This window comes from Pseudopodoces humilis, chromosome 7, assembly GCF_049639895.1.
Source record: "Pseudopodoces humilis isolate 2021_Gansu_Grassland_sample_001 chromosome 7, ASM4963989v1, whole genome shotgun sequence".
Taxonomy (NCBI): domain Eukaryota; kingdom Metazoa; phylum Chordata; class Aves; order Passeriformes; family Paridae; genus Pseudopodoces; species Pseudopodoces humilis.
The window spans coordinates 28,262,752-28,284,371 of record NC_142206.1 but is presented as its reverse complement, the minus strand read 5'-3'; the positions used below and the strand labels follow the sequence as shown (position 1 = coordinate 28,284,371).

Sequence of the window (21,620 nt, the reverse complement as noted above, 5' to 3'; positions counted from 1 at the left end):
AGGAAGAACTCATGTAGCTACATTATTTGATTGATTTCTAGCTATAAAATGGCAGCCTTTTTCCTCAGATAGTATTTCCCCAGTAGAGAATCTGGAAGTAATTTCAAATTCCTAATATTTGATAATATTACTTAGGGCTGACCAAAAGCCAAGATGTTTTCATTTGGCCAAACAGGAAAAAGAATTAATCTTTTTTAAAAATATGTTCTGATTTGTAGTTGAACAGACATTTTAATTTTACCTTAAGAGTCAGCAACAAAGTTCAGCTAAAATTACAAGCCAGGAATAACTAGTACAATGTGTTAGGAATGAGTGAATGTTTTAAAAGTGTGCTCCAGACAATATCCTTTACCAGATTTGCAAAATAAAACTTGATGAGGGTTTTCTCAAGTTGCATATATATCTATATCTATCTGTCTTGTTGCCTATTGTCTATTGATTTGCAGGTATTTTTGTGAAGGGGCTGTGATGTGTTTTACACAGGACCTACCTACATGTCCAGTCTCCAGTATGATAATTTTGTGGTCATCTTAAAATTTGCTAATAATGAATGAGTTAGCTTATGCTAGACTAATGGATGAGCAGATGGGATATTGCAAGGATGTGTTCCATTTTTGCTATTTTTTTTTCTTTTTCCCCAACTGACTAGTTTTAAGATTATAAAGAAATTATTGAAAATACTTTTTTTTTACCTAAGACTTACCTGCTGTGAGGGTAGAGTTAGTTCCCAATTGTAACAACATGAGGGCACTTAATCTGTGAGCAGTCCAGCTAACTTTAACAAGAGTAGTCCTGTAAGTAAAATAACTCAAGCATTTGGAGAGAGTGCTCTTTTTTAAAATTTTCATTGTATTATGTTTTAAAGTATTAGTAGCATTGTTACCTAAAGTTTCAGCAATGAAAAATGACCTGAATTTGTTCTGTTTGAGGAAGCCAGCTTGAGAACTGTTAGGTTTTGAGACATTATTGAGACTGTGAAGAACAACTGGCAAGCCTCTTGTGGCACTGGCTTTCCCTACTGCAAAGTAGGGAGGTTATGAGGTTATCTGTATCTGAGGCTCGTATTTCATTTTAGTCTTGCATAAGCTGAGTGACCAGTTCTTCCAGGCACAAAAGCCAAAACCCTACAGGAACTTGTAATTTATGTTCAGATGTGAATGCTGTGCAACTCTTGTTTTGCCTCTCCCTGAGGTTCAGTACAAAGCTTTTCATAGTACAGATTGTTTTCTCACAAGACATGGAAACATTACCTTTTATAAAGGTCTGTATAAAGTAGTTAGTGTTTGTTGGGGTGTACCTTTTATGAGCACTTCATTAAAAGCAGGAGAACTTACCTATGATTTTGTTGCCTTGAGCATTACATAGCAAGTAGCTGTCTCTGTGTACTGTTCCTCAGCTTGCTTCAGCTGAACCTGCTTTTTCCAGACTTGTCCTCTTTTCTCTGAGCTCAGAGTACCTCTTAAGGTGACAGCATGTAGCAGGTTATGAGTTGGAGGCAAAGAAGGGTCAGACACTTGTTTCAAAGAAAGGTGTTTATGGAAACATTCCAGTGTACCAAAATATTTGATCTTTAAACTGCAGCAGCCCCCTGGAGACCGGATAAGATTTTTATCCTTGAGCTTGCAGAATTGTGTGTTTGCCTTTCTTGTCCCTTTCTTATGTTATGTTTAAGATCCTCCTGCTTGGCTTACATTGCAATATTCACTTCAGTGGCTTCATGGATAGTGGCAAGATCAGCATGGTAGGTGGAAAGTTCCAGAGGAGTGGATATCAATCTTACACAACTAGAAGTAATTTTGGTAAATGCACCCCTTGCCTTCCTGCCAGTGTCTGAAACCAGGGAGGGTGATGTGCCTAGCTTACTTGTATTAGTCAACATAACTAGAATTCCATGTTAAGTTTGTTGTAAATTTACTTGTTAAATACCACTGTTTACCAGTGTCTCCAATTATCTCTGCTTAATTAGAAATAACTTTTGTTCATTCTTTACTCAATTCTTGTGGACATTAATATATTTGTATGTTTTATGTTCATTTCCTGTAGGCTCTCAAGATCTGACATCAAGCTATGGTTACTTGCAAAGTCCACTAAATCCAGTGTTTACTGTTATGATTTAGCATTTTGTTGTAGTTCTAGGATTTTTCTGCTCAGCTTGTGTGAAGAAAGACCAAGATCACCAACTCCTTTAATGCCTTTTTGTTTGGAGTTCAGGGTTAGGAATATTATTGGTTTATTCTGCATGGCAGATGGATGCGTTTTGAATTAATACGATTTCTGCGTTTTTGATTAAAAATGAAAAAGACACAATCAGCCTGATAACAAAATAATTTTGTTATTTTGGTGGAGGTTATTTTGGTGATTTTACTTTTTGCTGATGTTTAGCCTTTCTCCTTACTTTGACAGTAATGCCTGTATTAATGCACAAATTTGTGTCAAACTGACTGGGTTGCATGAGAATTCAAATAATTATTTCCCTTCTTTCACCTTCCCAAAAGGAGACTATAAATGAGCTGCAGCAGTGTCCTACAATACCCTTCAGAAACCAGTCACCTTCTGAATGTTTCTATTTTATTCTGTAGGTAAAAAGGAAGATGCGTTGTGTGTTTTATTTACGTTTGAGGAGATCTGATTAAACTAGATATGAGCATGGATTTAAGTCAATGTAAAGACAATTTGGTTATATATAAAAAAAAAAACAACTAGGGGAATGGGATTGGAGAAAAGACCTTCTGTTTACAGATATTTTCTTTGCATCTCAGAAGTAAAATTATGTAGGAAGAAACCTTTTTCATTGATGAGCTGGTAGTTGACCAACCTGTGGTTTGAAAGGTGGTGGGAACAGCTTGGTTGGTGTAAATGGATTTGTGCAGCAATGGCCATGGGCACAAATGAGAGCTGTGAATGAAATGTCTGCAGAATCTGAACTGGAAATTACCTACTATATCTGGACTGACTCATCAGCCTCTTGTGTATAAATATTTTGATATGTGGGTTTACAAATGTGAACAAAAGGTATCTGAATGAAACACTATTGTCCCAGAACAGTGAAGTTAGATAATGTTCTTTCTGCAAGTTGTACTGGGCACTTCACCTCCAGCTCCACTTCCCAAGAACTGAGACCACAGCTGAGCTGCAACCTTTGGCTTGGCATGAAGGACAAGCATTCTTCTTGCCAGCAGCAAGCAACCATAACAACATGGATCTCCTTGGCAATGTTTGTATTTGAGTTTACAGAGCTCATCTGGTATCTTCTTGTGCTTGGTACAGGCCCTTGACACTAACTCCCTGCATTTCTTTCCCTGACATCAGAATATAAAGCAAATGCTGTTTCATCAGCAAGCACTGGTAATGAAACCTTTGGAAAAAGGTTAGAAGCATAAGGAATGAGATAGGAAATGGAGATGTTTGTTTTGTATGTGCTATAGCCTTTGCTCCTAAAAGAAACCAATTTTTTTTTTTTTCTTGATTACTCTGGATTTGTAATTTCTATTACAGTGGTGACATTTTGTATATGTTTTAATGCCCTGTTTCTTAGATGATTTCTTTAAAGTACTTCTTTTCTTTAAAGTAGTTCTCATATTAGTATGCTTCAAAATGTCCCTTCTGTCTGAATCATGCACAATCCCTGCCTGTTTCCTGGAATCCAGTCCTCTGTCCTGGCCAGTTGTGCTGGAATAAGATGCCATGAACACCTAACATTGGAGTAACATAATGCAGGAGTATGTATTTTGATCCATGGAACCTATTTCAGATTTCTGTATCTGATAGAGTACATCTGCTGCCAAGGTGGCCTTCACTATCTGTGTAACTGTTGCAGCTGTGCTTTCCATTCTTTATTTTACAAGGCTTAAAATGTACAGGTATTTGGTTCCCTTTGTAAAACCAAGTTAATCTTTAAAAGATATAACTTGCTGTCACTAACTTCAGAACTAAACATGTCTTCTATATACTAGAGGGTTGACATGATGTGACTTGCATGGAAACTTTCTTTGAAGAGCTGTGTCTTCCTGGGGGAGCCTGCAAATCGTCTTCCTGTTTCACCAGTCCTTTGCTGGTGAAACTGCTGATAGCATACTGTTCAGGAACGAGTTGCAATTCATTCATATAATGTGTATTCTTTTTCCACCTTCCTTCTCTCCTTATACAGTATCAAGTCACTGCATACCATTACTAATTTATGACCTCTTCAGGGCATAGTAGTCACTTGATAAGATCTGCTTTGGTCTACAGGGAAATTACTGGTATTTCAATCAGTAAGAATGATACCCAGTGAGCAATATACTAGTTATCTTGTCTAGGTCACAGACAATTAAAAATCCTTAATAAGCTTTTGATTTCCCATGTTTTAAAAACATGAATTTATTCCCTAGAGCAAAATGTATTAGGTAGTTGCGATTAGTGTGCTGTATATGTGTGACAACTTATAGTCCAATTTGAAAGTTGCTAAACATGTCACCTGTATCATTATTTGGTGGCTTCCTATAGATGTTATTTTTGTTTCAGAAGTAATATTAAGCTTAGTTACTTAGAAGTTTCCTTTTAGATATATATTAATATAGGTATTACAAAAATGTACAAAAATATTTTATTAATATTTGGGCTAGTTTTAGGCGCTGAAAAGGCAGTTATTGTCTTTTAAAGGCGAAAGTCTTCAGTAGACAGTTTTCTGGGTGGTCATTTTGTGAATGGTCAGGGTTGTGCAAACTAGGTCTTAGTTCATGTATTACAGTTCCTGGATCTACTGATTAAAAAAAAAAGTATGGGGGGTGGAGGGAATCAATTTCACTGTCACAAATCTGAGAAATGCTTATTTACCCTTTATAACCAGGGTTATTACTACTGCCTCCTTCCTGAATTCTGAACTAGCAGTGTCTGTATTGACTGAGTGATGTGGATTACAGTCCTCTTGTTCTGCATGAGATGCATTTCTGTTATGCTCTGATTTAATGGTTAGATGTGCTTGATTAGGCCCTGGTGGTGTGTTGGAAGGGGATCTTTGAAAACCAAATTCACTTGGGTGGTTTAGGCAGCACAGGACATAAGACAATAAAAATGCTCGAAAGGAAAGAGAAGCTTTGGAAAAAGACATACAGAAATGTAGATATTTAATATTGTAGCTCCCTGGATGATTTTAACCCAGTCTGAATTTACTCAGAAAACTCAGGTCTTGTAAGCCTCTGCAGTTTCCCTTGTTAGTCTGGGAATTCTGAGAGGCGTTCGGCAGACTTGAGTGGAAATTGCTTTTCATGTCAGAGCCAACCTGCCAGAGAAGATGTGTTGGGTTCCAGTTGAGCTGGCTCTAGTGAACTGGTTTACCAGGTCATCAGCTGGCAGTTGATGACAGAACATGAAAGGGTTGAGAGAGTGGAAAAAGCCAAGACTCCTGCCCTCTGGGCTCCTGCTTCTTCCAGGAGTGTGGTTGGCTGCCTGGAGGAGGCCCTGAGGGCGCCAGGGATGCCCAATGGGTGCCTCTGACCTTCAGTTTGCCTAGCTCATTTACGTCTCTGAAGTGGCATCACTTCTGTTTCACAAAAAGGTGATAAGGAGGAATGTTTGAAGATCCAGTAAGAAAGTTACACATTGAGTATGGATTAGTCCTAGTTTGTAAGGCTGAACAATTCTGTAATCCATGCAAATCCAGTATGCTAACATAGCTTTTGTGTTTCAGTGGTTAGCTGGGTTAATTTTATGCAAGTCTGACTTGTAACTTGCTTAATAAGTTAAAGACATAGTGAAAGTTTGGTAAAAAGAAGAGGATGTTTAATCAGAATTGTAGTCTGAGGACAACCAGGAATTCTTGAGCGTTTCATTCTCAAACCTGTGAGTTACTAGAAACAGTTTACTCTGTAAGAGTTGTTGGAACTTGCTGTGAATTAAAGGAATGTTTTAATATGACAGAGATTGAAAGAAAGTTGTATTTTGTGGGATTTAGACATACAGAGGTATAGTATAAGAAAGCAGCTTTGCACGTGTGAGTTCAGGATCAGTATTTCCAAAGTACGTTTAAAAATAGAATTATTTGAATGCATTTCGAGTACTTTGGTCACTAGAAGGCATTGTCAAATGTTTTTATTAAGGCACCAGCTTCTCTAACCTATGAAAGTTGGTTTAATAAACATCCTCTATTACTATAAACATCCTCTTGACCACCTGCCAATTAAGGCCTGAAAGGAAAGAGGAGGCAGGTAGAACCTTTTACTTGAGCTTGTTTAAGGGCAGATATCCCATTATGTATGCATTTTACTGAGAAACAAATGGTTTGTGAAATAAGCCTAACAAAAATACAGCTGGAAAAAAAAATCCCTTTCTGAGTCTTGCAGTGTGATATTTGTGCTTGGAATATAAGTATGCTTAACAAAATATTAACAACTGTAGTTAAAGGTAAATTGCTGGAAATCCTTAGGCTGTATTTCTCAGATATAAAGTTGTATTTATAAACTTCTTGAAGTCCACAAAAAAATTCTGTAAAAAGTGAGTAGGCTTTAGCCAGTAATTTCATTAAGTAATGGGTCTGGCATCTCGCTGTTCGCTTGTTTTTCCCCCTTCCAGATTTATGCACAATTTTTGGCAAAGTAGTGAATGTGAACCAGAATTTGGCTTGATGGAATATTGAATGTAAACACAGTGCACACACATGCTGGTAGACAATTTCTAAGAGGAGAGTTCCTATAATATTTTCTCAATAGCCAGAGTTATTTTATATTAATTACCATACAGCCAAATTAGTCTTCCATTACACTGTGTTTTTTCTTGGTGTGAACTGACTTGAAATAGTCTGCCTTGGTTTTGCATAGAGGGTAGGGTCCTCCCAAGGCCCTCACAGTTGTCTCTGGGGTTTCTTATCCCTGCCTACTACAGGGAGGAAGGATTTCAGGACTTGTGTTGAGTGCTGAAATCATGAATCTGAAGGGTTTTTTGTTGTTGTAGGCTACTTTTATTTTCAAGGGATATTTTATTTTAGTCACATTGATGTTATTTGCGTCTGATATTTATAATTACAGCTTCCCCCCCCCCCCAAAATGATCCTTTTGTATGTGCTCTAATAGTTTTCCTCTTTCAATGCAGTTAGTTAAGATTTTATTTGCAACATATTGGGATTTATTTTTGTAACTTAATGCAAAATGTGATGTGCTTGAGTGTGAAGAGTGAGTCTGTGAGCATTTGCTATCCTGGTGGCATGCTTTGGTGAAGGTAGTTTTCCTTTGGAGCCTTGTACAGTGTTGATATTCCTGTCCTCTGCGAAGCTGTCTGCTGCCTGGTGCAGGGATTACAAGGAGCATTCTTCTGGCTGAAAGCAAACACTCCTATCTGGAGAAGTGCCCTCAGGTAACAGGTGGGTTTTGTTTTGAGGTTGGTGATAGGAGAGTTTTTCATGTGTTGAGTATAGATATGAGGAAAGGCCCTTACTTGGGCTTTGTTAAAACCCAAATATTTAAAAGGTCAGGGAAGTGTGAGGAATATTTATGATCAAGGTATTGAAAGTTGGTGTTGAAAGCAACCCAAGATGGTAAATCGAGACAGTATTGCAATGTAAGGAAAGAGGTGAGTGAGCAGCATGATAGCAGTCCCTTCTCTACAGTAAGCTTTGTGTTATTACTGACAGCTGTTCTTGGGTATCTTACCAGCTATTTTGGGTGTTCAGTGTGCAACCAGTCTATCTGCAGAGAATGTTTGTAAAATTCTTAAAAATGTGTTAAAAATGTATGCATCTTAGAGTACTGTATGAACACAGTGACTGCAATCGTGTGCTGCCTATGGGTTTGTTGTGTGGTGTCCCCCCTGTGCAGTGGAGTTGTGTTTCCTCAGCACTTTGGCTTTACATGGCTGCGGTGCTTGAGACACTGGTGATGGTGAACTCCTTTTGGCCATCATCTTAACTAAGTATGTAGTCCCCTCTGAAACAGCATAAAAATATATGTCTTTAGTTTTGCAAACATTCCTGTCTCAAGTATAACCTTTCTGTTTACTAAGCCCAAACTGGAACTGCTAATTATTCTGTATCCAGACACTGAAGTGAGATACGGGGTGGTGGATCGCTTTATTTTGGAGCCCAAACATCTTTTGGTCTAGCATGTCACTAATGCTGTATTCTCCAAATATTTGAAACTGAGCTGGAAATTTTTCTATGTAATTGCTAGATTATAATTTTGGATATTTCTTAAAAATTAATTCAGTTTTTTTTAATGTTGGAAATCAAGCAGACAATGCATGAGGCTGGCTTGGATGAACAGGGATCTTCTATTAGAGCTCAGGCAAAAAAAGAAAGTGTATGTCCAGTGGAAGCAGACTCTGTTGTCATGGTAGGAATGTAGATGTGCTGCTTGCCACTGAAGGGAGAAAATTCTTGTGGCTGAAGCTCAACTGGAGTTGAAGCTGGGCAGTTTGCTGGGTGTGTATAAAAAGAGAAGGGTTATAGGAAATGGGATAGCATCAAGCTGATAGCATTAGTGGAGTTCTGCAGGGCTCCATTTCAGGCCTAGTTCTCTTCAACATCTTAAAAAATGACTTAGATGTAGGACTTGAAGGCATACTGAGTAAGCTGGCAGATGATGGTGTAGGTTCCTTGAAGACAGAGAAGTCCTGCAGAGGGACCAGGACAAATCACAGGGCTGCGCAATCACCAAATGGATGAAGTTTTAACAAAGACAAGTGCTGGATTCTGCATCCAGGATGGGGCAGCCCTGGATGTATGGACAGACTGGGGAATGAGAGGCTGGAGAGCAGCACTGTGGGCAGGGACCTCGGGGTCCTGGTCATTGGTAAGTTTGGATATGGGTCAGCAGTGCCCTAGCAGCCAGCCAGGAAGGCCAACCCTGTCTTGGGGGAATCAGGCACAGCTGGGCAAGGGAGGGGATTGTCCTGTTCTGCTCCAGGGCAGCCTCACTTCCAGTGGCGTGTGCTCTTTGGGGCGCCACAGTATAAAAAAGATACAAAGCTATAGGGGAGTGTCCAAAGGAGGGCTACAAAGATGAAGGGTCTAGAAGGAAAGCCATACAAGAAACAGCTGGAGTCAGGTGGCTTGTTAGGCCTGGAGAAGACTGAGGCAAGACCTCACTGCAGTCTGACTTCTCAGGAGAGGTACTGAGCTCTTCTCTCTGATGCCCAGTAGCAGGATCCCAGGGAATGGCATGAAACTATGTTAGGAGAGATTTTGGTTGGGTATTAGGAAAAGGTTCTTTCCCCTGAGGGTGGTTGAGCACTGGAACAGGGAAGTGGTCACAGCATCATCCTGACAGAGTTCAAGAAGTGTTTGAGCAATGCTCGGAGGCACAGGGTGTGATTGCTGGTGTGTCCTGTGCACGGCCAAGAGTTGGGCTTCAATGATCCTTGTATGTCCCTTCCAACTCAGGATACTCTGTGAATCTGCAGTACATATGGGTGGAGAAAGGTCCATTAACAGGGCGCTCTAATTTGGGTTTGATATGTCTATGGAACATTAGGGCTACAGAAGCACATCTTCAATTCCCTTTACATCAGTCACCTCCTATATTTTTTCCAAATGTTTCTACTGAATCTCTTGGAATAAGAGTCAAAAGTGCATCCAAGCCTAATTTTGAAGTGTATGAAAAGATTTTGAGTATGCTTGTACCTGATAAAATTGGTATTTCAGCTGAAGTTGAAGTGTTTTTTTTTTTTCAAAGTGATGAACAGTAGTCTGAAGTAACTAGTAAAGCCAGTAAGATGAGATTTTTTTATTAGTGTGTTTTGGAGCTTAGCTCTCTCTTGGCAATGGCTGTTTTAGCAGTGTGGGATGGGATCTGTATTTTCCTAGCAAAATAGGGAACTTTTTGCCTGGGAAGTTCTGGGTGTTGGGGGCAGCTACACCAGCCTGGACACAAGCCCATGTAGCCCCTGGAAGGGCACACGGTGCTTTTGTCATCACTCAGCCTGGCTGCTCCTTCCTACCTGCTGTACTTACAGGTGTGTGCAGCTGCAGGGTGGCTGAGTCGAGGGATCAATCCTGCTGAAAGCCAACGCTCCCAGAGACAGGGGAAGAGAGCTCTGCCTCTCCCCTGCCAGAAGCACCTACGTGCTTTATAATGTGTTTGACTGGCCCTGTATGACCTTAACCGTGCTTGTCCCCCATGTTCTTGCTCTAAATTATTTCAATTCCATGTAATGCATTACTGATGTTTTCTTTCCCATGCTTTTCCTAAGCCAGTCATCGTGCATTTGTAGTAATGATGCTGTCATATTGTTAAGTCTTATTGTTAAGACTGGGTAAAAATAATTTAAGACCTGCCATAGGCTCCCTGTAGACACTGTTAGTAGCATTATATAAACCTAGGGATTTTCATAGTGGCTCTCCAAATGAATAGGGAAAACAAAATTCTGTTAGGTAATTTAAATGGCCACAGTGCATCTGAGATGGTCTTTTCTACATATTCTTATCTGTAAAACAGTTTGAAGCCTTGTCTGTGTGTTCTCTTGAACGCAAAAAAAAATTAAGTAAAGATTATTGGATTTTTACTTCAGGCGTGCAGAAAAGCTTTTTTTAGATAAGAATGATGTGGACACTATTTCAGAATGATTACTTGACTTCAGGTTTCTTATTATTTAGTGTAAGAGAATAACTTTTTTTTTGCTGGAGACATTCCTTTATCTGTGTATTTGAAGGAATGTCATGTGGAGTTTATAACTTCTACCTAACTCTCCTGTTCCTGAAGCTCACTGAGTTGTGAAACTTTTCAGTTGTTGGATATGAATAGACAACTACTTCTCTGAAAGACTAAAAGAAAAAGTGTTAATTTTTTCTCTCAAGATTTATAGCCACTTTATTTTCACACTAAATGGGTGGAATATAAACCTTTGGTGGCATGCTTGTTTGGATGAACCACTCAAACAGGCTCTTCTCAAAGCCTATATTTAGAAGAGCATTTATGTTCTGCACTAAAGGATATATGGAAGTAGATGAAGAATGGATGTGTTCCTGTGGATTCCTGACTGTGGTGGATTGTGATTCAAATGGACTAAAGCAGAAGATGCTATTTGGATTGTGAAATTACTAAAAAAGAAATGTTCGTTTGCAATATATGGGTTTTACACTTCTCTTACTAATTCTCCCTTTACATTTGAAATTTTTAGCCTGCCATAAGATCAGAGTTTTCTCTTTAATGGAAATCTCTGACACACAGAGTGTATTGGATAAAGAACTGGATGTGGATGGTGGGTGCTTCTGGCTGGGTGAGTTAGGTTCTTCTGTGGCTGAGCTGAGCCTGCTGGAAACAACACGGCTGTCTTCTGGAGGAGTGCAGCTGCTGGTGGAGGTGTTTGCACCTCCTTCTCAGTGGTTCTGTGGCTTGGGAAAAAACACAGACTCCCTTATTGCCAGTGTTGTGTTCTCAACACACCCTTTTTAGTTTTAGGTTAGCATCTAACAGTAGCTTCTGCAACTTCTGTAATTTTTGGTCAATTACACTGGTGCTGGAGGTCTGCAGTTTATAACACTGAAGAACCTTTCCTTAAAGAGTACCTTTTCGTAAAGTAAAAATAAACTCTGTTTTTTTAAACATCTAAACAAAAAAAACCCAACTTATATTGTCATTTTATTAAGTCAAACTTATGTTATCATTATCTTAAGTCACTCTTCTGCCCTTGTACTTCTAGGTTATGTTTTTCCCCAGCATGAATGAACAGTTACTGAAGTGTAGAATCTCAGATTGAGTCACGTGGAAGTATTTAATGTACTTCATTAGGAACGTATAGCCTTACTGTTCTGTTTCTTCATAATCTAATTTCTCATATAAATAATTTTCTTAGTTTGTTTCCTGGAATTGCAGTTTGATTAGAAACAAGGGTGTCTAATATTCCTCTTAGGATAAAATCATGAATTGTTCAGCAGTGTATGTTTCTCTCCAAGGGTTTTAGTTACAAAGTGTTTTGACTGCAGCATTTGTAGATAAACAAATGTGCTATTTTTGTCCCATTCCAGTCTAAAAATACAGCAGAAGACCCCTGACTTCATTTTATCTCCATCTCCTAAGTTGGATTCAAGCATCTTGTAATTATTCATTTGGCTTCAGACCGTGATACTTTTAAAGGTTATGGGTCTAGTGTCAGGCTCAGTGTCAGTAGTCCACTGACACTAACTGGGTAATTTTTCTGGCCTTGAGTTGAACATTTGAAGCTGTGAATGAACTTTCATGTGTCCATAATAGTTAGCTTTAATAATAGTCTCTGGATTCAGAGAATATTTCTTATATTTCTCTTTTGGTTTGGGTTTATTAAAAGTATTATGTTCAGAGTGTTCTGCAATTCTCAGCTCTTTCTTCCCATGGATAAGTAAGCACCAAGTTCTCAGAATGTAACATATTTTATGTAAGAAATGGCAGCAACTTCAAAATGGACAAGAATCAAGGCAGATTCCAAAACTTGTCTGTTCAAATAAAAATCTGGCATTGAAGAGGCTGCTGCTTTTCATGGCTGGGCATGTAGTTTGAGAAAAATTATATTAGCACTGAATTTTCTTTTTTTTATGTGTAATTTTACTAATATTCTGTAGCTGGTTCTGCTGCAATTCAAATATTTTCTCATTTGAAACTGAGTATAAAATCTGATTTGTTTTTCCTTTACCCTTTCTCCTTGGAGATCTATCAAATTATCTTCTGCTTTAGATTTAAGCTCTTCATGGAAAATTAATCATTCTGACCCCCTGTGAGGTAAATATTATTTTCATTAATAGGAAAATTGCAAAGCAGACAAGTAAAATTGCTTGCTTGAATTATGCAGAACTCTAGACATGTGGTCAAATTGTTAGACTGCCTCTTTTCAATAAATTCTTTACAAAATTTTTCTAATGTAAGCTGTAATAATATTGATACTGTCTAAGCAGACAGAAAAATACTTCTTCTTGTTTCCTGAAGCGTTGTGTTACCAAGAGGACAACTACGAAATATTTTATATCTTGAACTGTGGATAAATGAGCTGTCTACTGAGATGAGTACAAAACAGCTTGCAGTTTTCCTGGGGAAACAAAGAATCCTTTTAAATTTTGTCTTTATCTGGCAAAAAGCATGAAGGTCCTTTAATGGGTAGAGAAACCTCCACTCTAATGGGAAGGACCAAGTCTGCCAAGTGAATCAAATAGGAATGGAGATGTAAGGTGCTTGTGTCTTACAAAATAACAGATTATCAGTTTCTGTGAAATGCAGGAGAGAATATCTTAAATATCATACTTTTGGCTTTTTCAATAGGATGGAAATAATGAGTTCTGCTTTATCTTAAAGACCCTGTAGAGGAAATTTTTTTTTACTCTTGAATGGAGGCTTGTAACATAGCAGAGCAGAAGTTTGGTTACGTATGCAAAAGACTTTCTAGCTAAAGAATCGTGTCTTGTTATTATAGTTGAATTTTCAATTAGGGATAGAAGATATGATTTATGGAGTGTGAAACTTAGAGATTACTAGGATTTTCAGTTTTTACACAGTTTCAAAGCTTTTGAAGACAAAAAATTCTCCTTAACAGTGGAATTTTTCATATTATCTTGGATATTTTGAAACTACAGTATGTAGTTAATACCTTTTTTAGTGAATTTTACAGCAGTGTGCACCTATACAACTTTTCACTGGGAAGCTTCCTTCTGCAGCAAGTGCTTGTCTCTGGTGTGCTGTGAGGGGGACTGGACTGGAGGCTTACAGCACAAATGCACTTGACTAGAATCTACATTTGGATATTCCGTGTTCAAATGCCTTTAGTAATAAAGGGCCAAGTAGTGGAGCTTCTGCAGTATTCCACTACATTGTGAAAGATGGGGCAAATGTGATTTCACATGTTGTTTGATGGCACGTGTTCAGTGATGGCACCTCATTGCTCTTAATTTGTTCACTGTTAGGCAGATCTTTGCCTTCTTCTTTTGGACACCTAATTTGCGTATCTAATGTTTTTGCTTAAATTTTGTGTATTACCAATTTATTGAAGCGCTGCTGAAAATCCTTCATACAAAGAGAAATCATTATTGGCCTTTACCATGGGTGCTAGAAGTTGGAAGACCAATATTTTTGATGAACACTTGGCTGCTGGATGACCCTGGCAACTCCTTCTTCTTCTCTTCTCTTGATTTTCCCCTTCTTTACATTTTATTTAATGAAAAGTACCTTATCTGCTAGGCACTTTGAACACCTATCAACCTGTGAAAGCATCCTAACAGCGGCATATTCTCTATGGTACTTCCTCTGTTTTTATTGACAAACAGCTTTAAACTCCCAAAGTCTGTTGAGACACCAGCTCAGTCTTTCTTTTAACAGCAGACAGATGGATTAAAATGAGTTTTCAAATTGTGAATGTGCAAATTCTGTGCTGAATTTGCCCTAAATGTTTCTCCAGCATTTTCTGCTGTAGACAGATTATTAGTTCCTTCTTTGGCAGCAGTAACTCATTCTATAGTGTGAAATCCTGTCCTTCTTTCATAGCTTAGCTGTGACAGCTAGATTTAAAAGTAATGGAATGACTTCTGTGAAGAGAAAACCTAACTTGTAAAGAGGTAATATTAGTATGAAGGATTGGTCATTACCTAATGTAAGGAGGGGGGAAGTGGACTCTATATTTGTTGATAGTTTTCTTCATTACAAACTGACGTATTTGCATTCCTTGCATTAAAGTGCTTACTGTTATCAGGAATAACTCCAAAGTTCTCATTTTCGTGGTTGTGCTCTGTAAACTTGACATTTCACTTCACTTAGTCCAAGTCTGGATGAAAGCATTAGTTCATAGATAAGGAGCTCTTTCAGTTGGGCAGCATCCTCTTTGTGTAGGTATTTTACTTGTAGCATGTGCAGTTAGTAAAGGTAAACATTAAGTCATTTGTATGCTATTACAGTCACACTGTAGAAAAACTAGAGGCTAGAAAAAACTGGCCTCAGCATAGAAATCTCTAAGCCAGGGTAGTTGTGAATAATCAGGAAATGTTACTTGATGCAGGAGAATGATGTTGTGAACATCAGAAGAAGCCTTTTACTATTAAATTAATTTTAATGAAATTTTGTTTCACTAACACTTTTGAGAAAAATGTTAAGAATTCCAGTAATTGACTCTTGTTGACAAAGCAGCAGAGAAGCTTACTAATTGAATGCGTTGGTGCTAATTTTGATTGATACTGTGTAATTATGATGTCAAAGGTATTTAACTTTGTATCAGGCTGCAAATCTGCTTCAGACTTTTAGTCTACCCTGGAGAGAAAAAAAATACATAAAATGGGAAAACCCAGACACTCCCCCAGCCTGAGCTATTTCACAGAAGAGTATGAGAAAGTTAAAAGGTTTCACTAGTTCAGCCTACTTCCTTGTCAGTAGCATATCTCTGAGAAACTCTGGAATGTCTTAGTGTCTTAAAAGCAAAAAGATGTTCTCTCTGAATTTTGATGTCAGCAGCAGCAGAGTATCCTCTGACAGCCCTCTGTGCTATTCTAGCTTTTTTTCTTTCCTAATAGCTTTGGTCTAACTGGAGGTCTTAAAGCCTGAAGGTAAAAGACAGCCTTCCAAACTAACTTGAGCTGCTCTGTTCTCACCAAGAAGAAATAAAACTTCATTTCTTACCTAAAAGCGAAATTTATGGAGAATACAAGAGATCCAGTTATTGTGGTCATGACTTTTGAAGCAAATGTTCTTGAGACTGACAAGCCAAGCATGAAGGGATATGCTTTCTTAGGATGTAAATTCTGTGTGTGATTCTTTTGTTGTGTAATATTTTAATGTATTTTTGGTTTATTAGAATTATATGTTGATTAGTATTGAGAGAGGTTTTGTTAATGTCAGAAATAGTACTTCACTGTTCACCAAGGAGAATGTCAAGATGGCTATGATTTCAAAGGTTAGTAGTAATCTGTACACCTTATTTTATTATAAACAACTTCATCTTTTCCAGAATTAGGGATTTCAATTGTTAGAACTTTTTATAAACCATTATTTTTTTTGTTCCTGTTTCTCTTCTCAGTTCTATGTTTTTTACCATTTTGTATTCATTCAGATCCTCCTTGTTCAGGAGGTTTTCCTGCTGGTGAGTTTCGTAGCTCCCATTGATACTTCATCCCTATTTGTCTTTCTGTCCCAGAAGAATTTGTGCTTCAGTGAGCCTCAGGAGTATTTTATAAGTAATTTTAAGAACTTAGTTGTGACTCTGCCAAGTGTGCTGCTTTTGCTTGCCATATAGTTTAGGGCAGGCTAGGCTTGGTGCTTTTCAAAATCCTGTCTTGCCTGTGTTTCTGTTGTGTATGAGTAATAGGCATTAGTCCTTAACAATCATACAGTTGGAAAGTTGTAGAAGAGTTGAGTTTACATTGTAGTAATGTTACTTATTCATTTCTGTCATTCAGCATCTTCAGTGACAGCATGTCTGCTTGGAGATGAAACTTGGGGCTCTGTGAAAGCTTTGGTTGCAGATGGCTTCTCAGGAGTGCTGCTCTATGGGCTGTTGTCTGTTGTGGCAATGTTCTGTGGGTGCAGGAATTCAGTCATCTGCTAGGCACAGGGCTTTGAAGTTACCAGCCCAAACAGTCAGGGGAATTAGGTGCTGAAGTCCTGTCTCCTTGTGACTGGTTGCAAAATAGGTTGTAGGCTGGTGTCCAATGCCATGGGAGAAGCAGCATCTTTTCCCTGCAGTGAATCATCTCATGTTTATTGAAGTTCACTGGTGAAACTTGTCCTGGCTGTCTTCATTCCCCAGTAGTAATTGTGGTAATAATCAGCCAAAGCGCATACGTCAAAAGCCTTTTGTTTTTATTCTGAAGGGAAAGACAGAGCTATTAAAAGTATTTTCATAGGTTTATGATGGCATGAGAACACTTCATAGAGGCTTCTTTATTTAGGAATTATAATGCTCATAGGTGATGCCTTCCTAAGGTAAACCAAGAAGGATATTTTCCATTGATGCTTATTCCTTCCTTCTTTTGAAAAATCTGGGTTCATTAATAGGACATCCTGAAAGGCATGCTTACTTCTCTTAGGAGATAAAGGGTAAAGGCTATGCAGGGTAGGGAGGAAAATATTTTTTATAAGTCTCTATGAGAAGATCTATCTGAGCTTCTTGTGGTTATTTTTTCAGCAGTTTCAGACACTGTTAGATTGTGCTGAGATTAGTTAGTGTTTTCAGACAGCATTCTCTCTCCTTATGTTTTTGAGCAAGCTTTGTCTACAGTTTCAATACTTCTGATGTTATTAATTATATAAGACTTTTAAAGCTTTGAACTGCTGTTCTGCAGGTGACTTGTTGTTTTGTGAGAACAGCTTTTACAGTCTCTGGCAAAGAAGTGGGGGAAGTGAAGCATTCCTTGGGTAGGTGGCGGATTCTGAGATCAGAGGGATGAATCTGCAAGGATTCCTCCTCTTGTAGTACTGCATAACTGGAACATAGCAAGCAACCCTTGAATTGTCTTCAATTAACACGTTTTGGTTTGTTCAAGGGTGATGTCATAAAATAGCCTTTTTCAGTAGAATCGAGTTCTTTCTTCCCTCCCTCCTTACATACGCCTACACTGATGTTTTTTCAGTTCTACAAGTGTGTGTTTTCTCACTCTCTCTGCTGTGTAGGCGGCCTTCCCAATCACAATTAAGCTTCACAGGCAATCTTTTACAAAAAAAAAAAAAGAAAAGAAAAGAAAAAAAATTATAAAAAAGTCATCTTTACACAGCAGGTCTGTAATACCAAAGGAAATGGAGAGTTCTGGGTCAGAATTAGTGTCTCTTAGTAATGCTTGAATTGGCAAAAAATTTCACCCTCCCCAAAAAAAACCCCCATGCAATTGCTTTCTTGACCACTACCTGTGGAAATTATTTTTTTACATTCTACCTGAGTGATTTGCCAAAATGTCAGTTGCAATGACATACAAATAGGCTATAAATCTTATACTTGCTTTGTTAGGCTAAGTTATAGAGCTTTTCTATCCTAGAATTAGAGTGCAATTCTAATGAAAAACACAAACTCAGTTTGTTGACAATATGAAAGTGAAAATGCAGATCTTCTGGGAGTGTTGCCTTATATTAAATATGATTTTAGTTATCTCTGCCTTTTAGAAACTGCTTTTGCTGCACTGCATTATTATTTTTTGTTTACTTGCAGCTCTTTTGCTGATGCTCCTCATTTTTCCAAGGCCTTAATTTCACACAGTATTTTGCAAATAAGCCTAAACTTAACTTAAGCAACAAAAAAACCCTCAGCTGTGTTTTTAATTGCTCAAAAAAGATAGCAATAACGATTTTCTTGAGTTCTGTTAATAACACTATTTGGCATTTCTTAAAAAAATTTTGTTGATGCTGTTGTTCTTGATACCAGGTAGGTATTCCAAGTTTATTCCACTCTGCAAAGAAATACTTCAGGGAGAGTAGCAATGGGTGGCTTCAAATTTGCATATCAACCTATGAAATTTCAACAATTATTATTACACAAAGGCCTTGTACCATGGGCTTATGTGCAGTTTGTGCTACCATTGCAGCTGAAAGGAACAGTCTTTCTCTGTTTATGCTGTCTGGTGCCTTTTCTGCTTCATGTCAGCACAGGTGCTCATGTAGCTGTGCAGTGAACTGCAAAAACCAGGCTGGAGAATAATCTAGGTCTTCTTCTTTAGGCTCCTTACTTAGAGCTGTATTTTAATCTCTCTTTGATATGATTCACTATACATCTTCTCTAACACGTGAGCTTGGTGGGAGTAGAGTAGGACAAAAATTCATTGGCAGTATGTGCTCTGCCTCCAGCTTGTGCCTCTGCGGAGTTCTTGGGACTGCAGCATAAATCTCCATGGTTACATCTGTTTGCCCAGGCTAATTTTAGAGGACTCCTATCATCTAGAGATTCAAGCCTTTTGTAGCAATAGGCAGAGGTCAGGTGTTAAGAGTAATTCTGAAATGATACAGATTATAATCTGGGATCTGGTAAATAGGAAGGACCAGCTTTGAAACCTTTAAATTTCCTTCTGCACTTGGAGACTTCTTAGGGTACTGCAGCTGGTGGCTTAGACAAAAACTCCTGCTCTCCCTCGTTTTTGACATGTGTTACAGACTTCGTTGAGCAGTGAGGAAAAAAAGTGGGCCACAGCATTGCTAAATGTCCCCTTTCTTTCAGGCATTGCCAAATGTGTGTTTAATCTCTAAATGCCTGGCAGAATGTGTTCTGGAAGAAAATAACTTGATTCAGAGAAGGGGTGATAAAAGAAGGGTTGGGATTGTTGTAGTGAGAAAATTATCATACAGACTTTCTCAGATGTGTAAGTTATGTGCAAAAAAATCAATAGATTCACAGCTTTATTCTCCTTCATTGTCGCTTCTGGCTTCTTACAAGCACAATTTTCAGAATACCCTTTACCTTTTGAAATATATTTAATTTGATTGCTTCCAGTTCAAATTTTGTTCATGCCCATGATCTTTTTGCTTCTAGGTTTCACTGTGGTATGATTCATCAGAAGTAGATTGTGACGTCAACTGGGAGTTTTGCTGAAGTTGCATGCGTCTGCTTTCTCAGGAATTTGGATAGGTAAGAGCGCATGTTCTACCTTCTCTACCTTCTGACCTTTTGGAGTACTGCTAGTTGTCACAAACTGAATGTTGTGTTTGACTGCTGATAGCATGTAATGTTCCATGCAGTGTGTAAGGGGTGGTCTCCAGCAGGATGGTTTACCCGTGGGCTGGCTGCCACAGAGTGCCAGACTGTATCCCAGGCTGTTGCTGAATGCTTCCTCTATACATCAGTGTTTTTCCAGAAGGGAGATGCAAGGGAACTAGATGGCTATTCCCTCCCCCCTCCTTTCTACTAGGTATGTGTAGAAGTGTTTGCAAAAGCAGGTTGGGCTCTGTTCAGGCTGTGTGACAGAATGCCTGCTTTTGTCACGTTTTCTGAAACACAGCAGTTCTTGTAGGTGGTTTCTTTTAACCCACTTGTGAAACTAAACTCATGTTGTAAGGAAGAAAGGGGTGATTCTTCTGGATGTGCCTGATCCTTGAAAAAGACTGTTTTTTAGTACCTGATCTTTCACAGAGTAATGTAATATATTAGAAGGTAAAATGGAGGCAGCAAGTGTGAGATGCTGCGGTTCTGCCCATGCAGCCTTGCCCTCTGCTTTGTACTAGATGCAAGTCCTTGACATGTGTGTAATGACCTGGTTCATATGGTATATGAAGAAGGTTAGAAAATGGCAGTGTGTGGGTTTGGGGTGTGGAAGGAGAAGAGATGTGGAGCAGTGGTGTTGGTTTTGCAAAGATGGGCAGGGTTTGATTTGTTTTCGGAAGGATCAGCTTCCTGAGTTAACAGGGAAGAAAGCAGTAGAGGCTGCCTGGAGGGAAGTGACCAGAATTTGCTATGGACTGCAGGGAGGACAAAACTAGAGATCTCAATTAAGACCAGTTGAAGCAGATTTGCACCCAGGCAGTAAAAACATAACCCCCTCCACTGAATATGTTTTAATCATGTGTTTATTAACACATATTGAAACCTATAGATACAGGATATGCAAAAGAAGTCCAGTCCGGAAGTAACAGCATAAAAAACATTGCTGCCGAAGGAAAAACCCTCCCTTATAACATCGGTTCATCAGCCTGTTGGATGTCAAAAGAAACGAATAGGTTTCTTATGTGAGATAATGTGCTCTGTAGTTGTTGCAGTTGCCTTGAAGGATGTTGTTGTATCAAAAGTGTCAGTTTAAAACTCTTCTGAAACACTGTCAGCAAAGCTGCGTTGCATTGGCAGAGATTTAGCTTCTGAGGTGGTGACAAAATCTTCCCTTCAGAGGACACATATACTGGAAACAAATACATTTGTTCACAGATATAGTGGAGCCCTTGGAAAAGGCTATTTTAATTATTTTGTCTTTTCCCATGAGTCATTTTACCTTTAATTTGGCATCATCTTTTAGTGTTGATTTTTACAGAGAATCGTTACTGGGGTTTTCTTTGATATATAGCTCTCAAAGTTACCGCAGAGGGGAAAATAGTGTCCATGTCTTTTGCACCATACAAAAGGTTGTTTTGTGTTTTTTTTTTTTTTTTTATATAAAATTTGTGGTCCTAAGAGACTATTTAAGAATCATGATAGTAAACACTGTAGTGGGGCATGGACAGTGAAAAAGGGCTGTCTTGAGTTACGAAGTGAGAGCAGTCTTAGTTATTAGTTTAACTTACTGGTAGAAAGTAAATGAGTAGTTTTTCCCCCTACTATGTTTGGATTCCACAGTCTAGGGTTTTTGTCACATACTTTCCATAAAAAAGGATCAGGTAATTAAACTTCATTTTGCCAGTGGTGTTACCATGTTACACCACTGAAACACTGAAGGTGGTAAATTGCTTTTTATTATACACCTTTTACCATTTTTGTTCAAAGTGGAAATTTTTCTCAGTGGAATTAAAAAAAATTACCTCTGTGGAATTTAAAAATATTTAAATTTCAGCCTGTAGCAAGTCTAGTAATACAAAGTTGTACTTAAAACATAATTAATTTAATTCATTTTAGTAATAGTTGTGGTTGTTCGTTTTTTATGAATGTGTGGGCTCGTGGTCTTATAGACCCAGTCTTGTTTACTGAAATTCTTGAGCAGGTTTTACAGTTGGATGTTGAACATAACCATATTAACAAGCAGCTTTTTTAAGGAACAGTATCACACTCCAATAAAGCTGATATTTGTTTGTTTTAAATAGGGAATCTTAATT

General features: G+C 38.3%; 1 protein-coding gene across 3 annotated transcripts in view; it reads left to right on the top strand.

The window, feature by feature from the left end:
• The window catches only part of SIPA1L1 (signal induced proliferation associated 1 like 1), a 199,121-nt gene that overhangs the window by 46,311 nt on the left and 131,190 nt on the right, over positions 1–21,620 (top strand). For all 3 annotated transcript variants that reach the window (XM_014252045.2, XM_014252044.2, XM_088057235.1), the window contains exon 2: positions 19,360–19,455. The gene's annotated coding sequence lies outside the window, so the exon portion shown is untranslated. The remainder of the gene's footprint in view (positions 1–19,359; positions 19,456–21,620) is intronic.